The sequence below is a fragment of the Plectropomus leopardus genome, chromosome 2, assembly GCF_026936395.1.
Source record: "Plectropomus leopardus strain MGB_pleo_1.0 chromosome 2, ASM2693639v1, whole genome shotgun sequence".
Lineage (NCBI taxonomy): Eukaryota > Metazoa > Chordata > Actinopteri > Perciformes > Serranidae > Plectropomus > Plectropomus leopardus.
Window position 1 is genome coordinate 21,499,065 of NC_142177.1, and position 6,000 is coordinate 21,505,064.

Below are 6,000 nucleotides of genomic sequence, written 5' to 3' on the forward strand. Positions count from 1 at the left end.
AATGACACAGAAAGCAAGGCTATAGTATGGCAAAAATGTCAAAAAATGACATATCCCAAAAATAGCGGAAAACAACTTAAAACTGCATTAAATTGCGTCCCGAGACACGCTATAGCATAGAAAGTTGCAAAAAAAAGCCGAAAAAACCATAATATGGCATGTCAAAAAAATGACACAGAAAGCAAGGCTATAGTATGGCAAAAATGTCAAAAAATGACATGTCCCAAAAATAGCGGAAAACAACTTAAAACTGCATTAAATTGCGTCGAGACACACAATAGCATAGAATGTTTCAAAAAAAGCCGAAAACACCATAATATGGCATGTCGAAAAAATGATCCGGAAAGCAAGGCTATAGTATGGCAAAAATGTCAAAAAATGACATATCCCAAAAATAGCGGAAAACAACTTAAAACTGCATTAAATTGCGTCCCGAGACACACTATAGCATAGAATGTTTCAAAAAAAGCCAAAAACACCATAATATGGCATGTCAAAAAAATGACACAGAAAGCAAGGCTATAGTATGGCAAAAATGTCAAAAAATGACATATCCCAAAATTGGCTGAAAACAACTTTAAAACTACTTTAAATTGCGTACAAAGACACACTATAGCATAGAAAGTTGCAAAAAAAACCACAAACACCATAATGTGGAACGTCGAAAAAATGATCCGGAAAGCAAGGCTATAGTATGGCAAAAATGTCAAAAAATGACATATCCCAAAAATAGCTGAAAACAACTTAAAACTGCATTAAATTGCGTACCGAGACACACTATAGCATAGAAAGTTGCAATAAAACCCACAAACACCATAATGTGGAACGTCGAAAAAATGATCCGGAAAGCAAGGCTATAGTATGGCAAAAATGTCAAAAAATGACATATCCCAAAATTGGCTGAAAACAACTTTAAAACTACTTTAAATTGCGTACAAAGACACACTATAGCATAGAAAGTTGCAAAAAAACCCACAAACACCATAATGTGGAACGTCGAAAAAATGATCCGGAAAGCAAGGCTATAGTATGGCAAAAATGTCAAAAAATGACATATCCCAAAAATAGCTGAAAACAACTTAAAACTGCATTAAATTGCGTACCGAGACACACTATAGCATAGAAAGTTGCAATAAAACCCACAAACACCATAATGTGGAACGTCGAAAAAATGATCCGGAAAGCAAGGCTATAGTATGGCAAAAATGTCAAAAAATGACATGTCCCAAAAATAGCGGAAAACAACTTAAAACTGCATTAAATTGCGTCCCGAGACACACTATAGCATAGAATGTTTCAAAAAAAGCCGAAAACACCATAATATGGCATGTCGAAAAAATGACACAGAAAGCAAGGCTATAGTATGGCAAAAATGTCAAAAAATGACATGTCCCAAAAATAGCGGAAAACAACTTAAAACTGCATTAAATAGCATACCGAGACACACTATAGCATAGAATGTTTCAAAAAAAGCCAAAAACACCATAATATGGCATGTCAAAAAAATGACACAGAAAGCAAGGCTATAGTATGGCAAAAATGTCAAAAAATGACATATCCCAAAATTGGCTGAAAACAACTTTAAAACTACTTTAAATTGCGTACAAAGACACACTATAGCATAGAAAGTTGCAAAAAAACCCACAAACACCATAATGTGGAACGTCGAAAAAATGATCTGGAAAGCAAGGCTATAGTATGGCAAAAATGTCAAAAAATGACATATCCCAAAAATAGCGGAAAACAACTTAAAACTAAATTAAATAGCGTACAAAGACACACTATAGCATAGAATGTTTCAAAAAAAGCCAAAAACATTATAATGTGGAAGGTCGAAAAAATGACACAGAAAGCAAGGCTATAGTATGGCAAAAATGTCAAAAAATGACATGTCCCAAAAATAGCGGAAAACAACTTAAAACTGCATTAAATAGCATACCGAGACACACTATAGCATAGAATGTTTCAAAAAAAGCCAAAAACATCACAATATGGCATGTCAAAAAAATGACACAGAAAGCAAGGCTATAGTATGGCAAAAATGTCAAAAAATGACATATCCCAAAAATAGCGGAAAACAACTTAAAACTGCATTAAATTGCGTACCGAGACACACTATAGCATAGAAAGTTGCAATAAAACCCACAAACACCATAATGTGGAACGTCGAAAAAATGATCCGGAAAGCAAGGCTATAGTATGGCAAAAATGTCAAAAAATGACATGTCCCAAAAATAGCGGAAAACAACTTAAAACTAAATTAAATAGCGTACAAAGACACACTATAGCATAGAAAGTTGCAAAAAAAGCCGAAAACATTATAATGTGGAAGGTCGAAAAAAATGACACAGAAAGCAAGGCTATAGTATGGCAAAAATGTCAAAAAATGACATATCCCAAAAATTGGCTGAAAACAACTTTAAAACTACTTTAAATTGCGTACAAAGACACACTATAGCATAGAAAGTTGCAAAAAAACCCACAAACACCATAATGTGGAACGTCGAAAAAATGATCCGGAAAGCAAGGCTATAGTATGGCAAAAATGTCAAAAAATGACATATCCCAAAAATAGCGGAAAACAACTTAAAACTGCATTAAATTCCGTCCCGAGACACGCTATAGCATAGAAAGTTGCAAAAAAAGCCGAAAAAAACATAATATGGCATGTCAAAAAAATGACACAGAAAGCAAGGCTATAGTATGGCAAAAATGTCAAAAAATGACATATCCTAAAAATAGCGGAAAACAGCTTAAAACTAAATTAAATAGCGTACCGAGACACACTATAGCATAGAAAGTTGCAAAAAAACCCACAAACACCATAATGTGGAACGTCGAAAAAATGATCCGGAAAGCAAGGCTATAGTATGGCAAAAATGTCAAAAAATGACATATCCCAAAAATAGCTGAAAACAACTTAAAACTGCATTAAATTGCGTCCCGAGACACGCTATAGCATAGAAAGTTGCAAAAAAAGCCGAAAAAACCATAATATGGCATGTCAAAAAAATGACACAGAAAGCAAGGCTATAGTATGGCAAAAATGTCAAAAAATGACATATCCCAAAAATAGCGGAAAACAACTTAAAACTGCATTAAATTGCGTCCCGAGACACGCTATAGCATAGAAAGTTGCAAAAAAAGCTGAAAAAACCATAATATGGCATGTCAAAAAAATGACACAGAAAGCAAGGCTATAGTATGGCAAAAATGTCAAAAAATGACATGTCCCAAAAATAGCGGAAAACAACTTAAAACTGCATTAAATTGCGTCCCGAGACACACTATAGCATAGAATGTTTCAAAAAAAGCCGAAAACACCATAATATGGCATGTCGAAAAAATGATCCGGAAAGCAAGGCTATAGTATGGCAAAAATGTCAAAAAATGACATATCCCAAAAATAGCGGAAAACAACTTAAAACTGCATTAAATTGCGTCCCGAGACACACTATAGCATAGAATGTTTCAAAAAAAGCCAAAAACACCATAATATGGCATGTCAAAAAAATGACACAGAAAGCAAGGCTATAGTATGGCAAAAATGTCAAAAAATGACATATCCCAAAATTGGCTGAAAACAACTTTAAAACTACTTTAAATTGCGTACAAAGACACACTATAGCATAGAAAGTTGCAAAAAAAACCACAAACACCATAATGTGGAACGTCGAAAAAATGATCCGGAAAGCAAGGCTATAGTATGGCAAAAATGTCAAAAAATGACATATCCCAAAAATAGCTGAAAACAACTTAAAACTGCATTAAATTGCGTACCGAGACACACTATAGCATAGAAAGTTGCAATAAAACCCACAAACACCATAATGTGGAACGTCGAAAAAATGATCCGGAAAGCAAGGCTATAGTATGGCAAAAATGTCAAAAAATGACATATCCCAAAATTGGCTGAAAACAACTTTAAAACTACTTTAAATTGCGTACAAAGACACACTATAGCATAGAAAGTTGCAATAAAACCCACAAACACCATAATGTGGAACGTCGAAAAAATGATCCGGAAAGCAAGGCTATAGTATGGCAAAAATGTCAAAAAATGACATATCCCAAAAATAGCGGAAAACAACTTAAAACTGCATTAAATTGCGTACCGAGACACACTATAGCATAGAAAGTTGCAATAAAACCCACAAACACCATAATGTGGAACGTCGAAAAAATGATCCGGAAAGCAAGGCTATAGTATGGCAAAAATGTCAAAAAATGACATATCCCAAAAATAGCTGAAAACAACTTAAAACTGCATTAAATTGCGTCCCGAGACACGCTATAGCATAGAAAGTTGCAAAAAAAGCCGAAAAAACCATAATATGGCATGTCAAAAAAATGACACAGAAAGCAAGGCTATAGTATGGCAAAAATGTCAAAAAATGACATATCCCAAAAATAGCGGAAAACAACTTAAAACTGCATTAAATTGCGTCCCGAGACACACTATAGCATAGAAAGTTTCAAAAAAAGCCAAAAACACCATAATATGGCATGTCAAAAAAATGACACAGAAAGCAAGGCTATAGTATGGCAAAAATGTCAAAAAATGACATGTCCCAAAAATAGCGGAAAACAACTTAAAACTAAATTAAATAGCGTACAAAGACACACTATAGCATAGAAAGTTGCAAAAAAAGCCGAAAACATTATAATGTGGAAGGTCGAAAAAATGACACAGAAAGCAAGGCTATAGTATGGCAAAAATGTCAAAAAATGACATATCCTTAAAATAGCGGAAAACAGCTTAAAACTAAATTAAATAGCGTACAAAGACACACTATAGCATAGAATGTTTCAAAAAAAGCCAAAAACACCATAATATGGCATGTCAAAAAAATGACACAGAAAGCAAGGCTATAGTATGGCAAAAATGTCAAAAAATGACGTCCCAAAAATAGCTGAAAACAACTTAAAACTAAATTAAATAGCGTACCAAGACACACTATAGCATAGAAAGTTGCAAAAAAAAGCCGAAAACACCATAATGTGGAACGTCGAAAAAATGATCCGGAAAGCAAGGCTATAGTATGGCAAAAATGTCAAAAAATGACATATCCCAAAAATAGCTCAAAACAACTTAAAACTGCATTAAATTCCGTCCCGAGACACGCTATAGCATAGAAAGTTGCAAAAAAAGCCGAAAAAAACATAATATGGCATGTCAAAAAAATGACACAGAAAGCAAGGCTATAGTATGGCAAAAATGTCAAAAAATGACATATCCTAAAAATAGCGGAAAACAGCTTAAAACTAAATTAAATAGCGTACCGAGACACACTATAGCATAGAAAGTTGCAAAAAAAGTCGAAAACATTATAATGTGGAAGGTCGAAAAAATGACACAGAAAGCAAGGCTATAGTATGGCAAAAATGTCAAAAAATGACATATCCTAAAAATAGCGGAAAACAACTTAAAACTAAATTAAATGGCATACCAAGACACACTATAGTATAGAAAGTTGTAAAAAACCCCAGAAACACCATAATGTGGAACGTCAAAAAAATGATCCGGAAAGCAAGGCTATAGTATGGCAAAAATGTCAAAAAATGACATGTCCCAAAAATAGCGGAAAACAACTTAAAACTAAATTAAATAGCGTACAAAGACACACTATAGCATAGAAAGTTGCAAAAAAAGCCGAAAACATTATAATGTGGCATGTCGAAAAAAATGACACAGAAAGCAAGGCTATAGTATGGCAAAAATGTCAAAAAATGACATATCCCAAAATTGGCTGAAAACAACTTTAAAACTACTTTAAATTGCGTACAAAGACACACTATAGCATAGAAAGTTGCAAAAAAACCCACAAACACCATAATGTGGAACGTCGAAAAAATGATCCGGAAAGCAAGGCTATAGTATGGCAAAAATGTCAAAAAATGACATATCCCAAAAATAGCGGAAAACAACTTAAAACTAAATTAAATAGCGTACAAAGACACACTATAGCATAGAAAGTTGCAAAAAAAAGCCGAAAACAT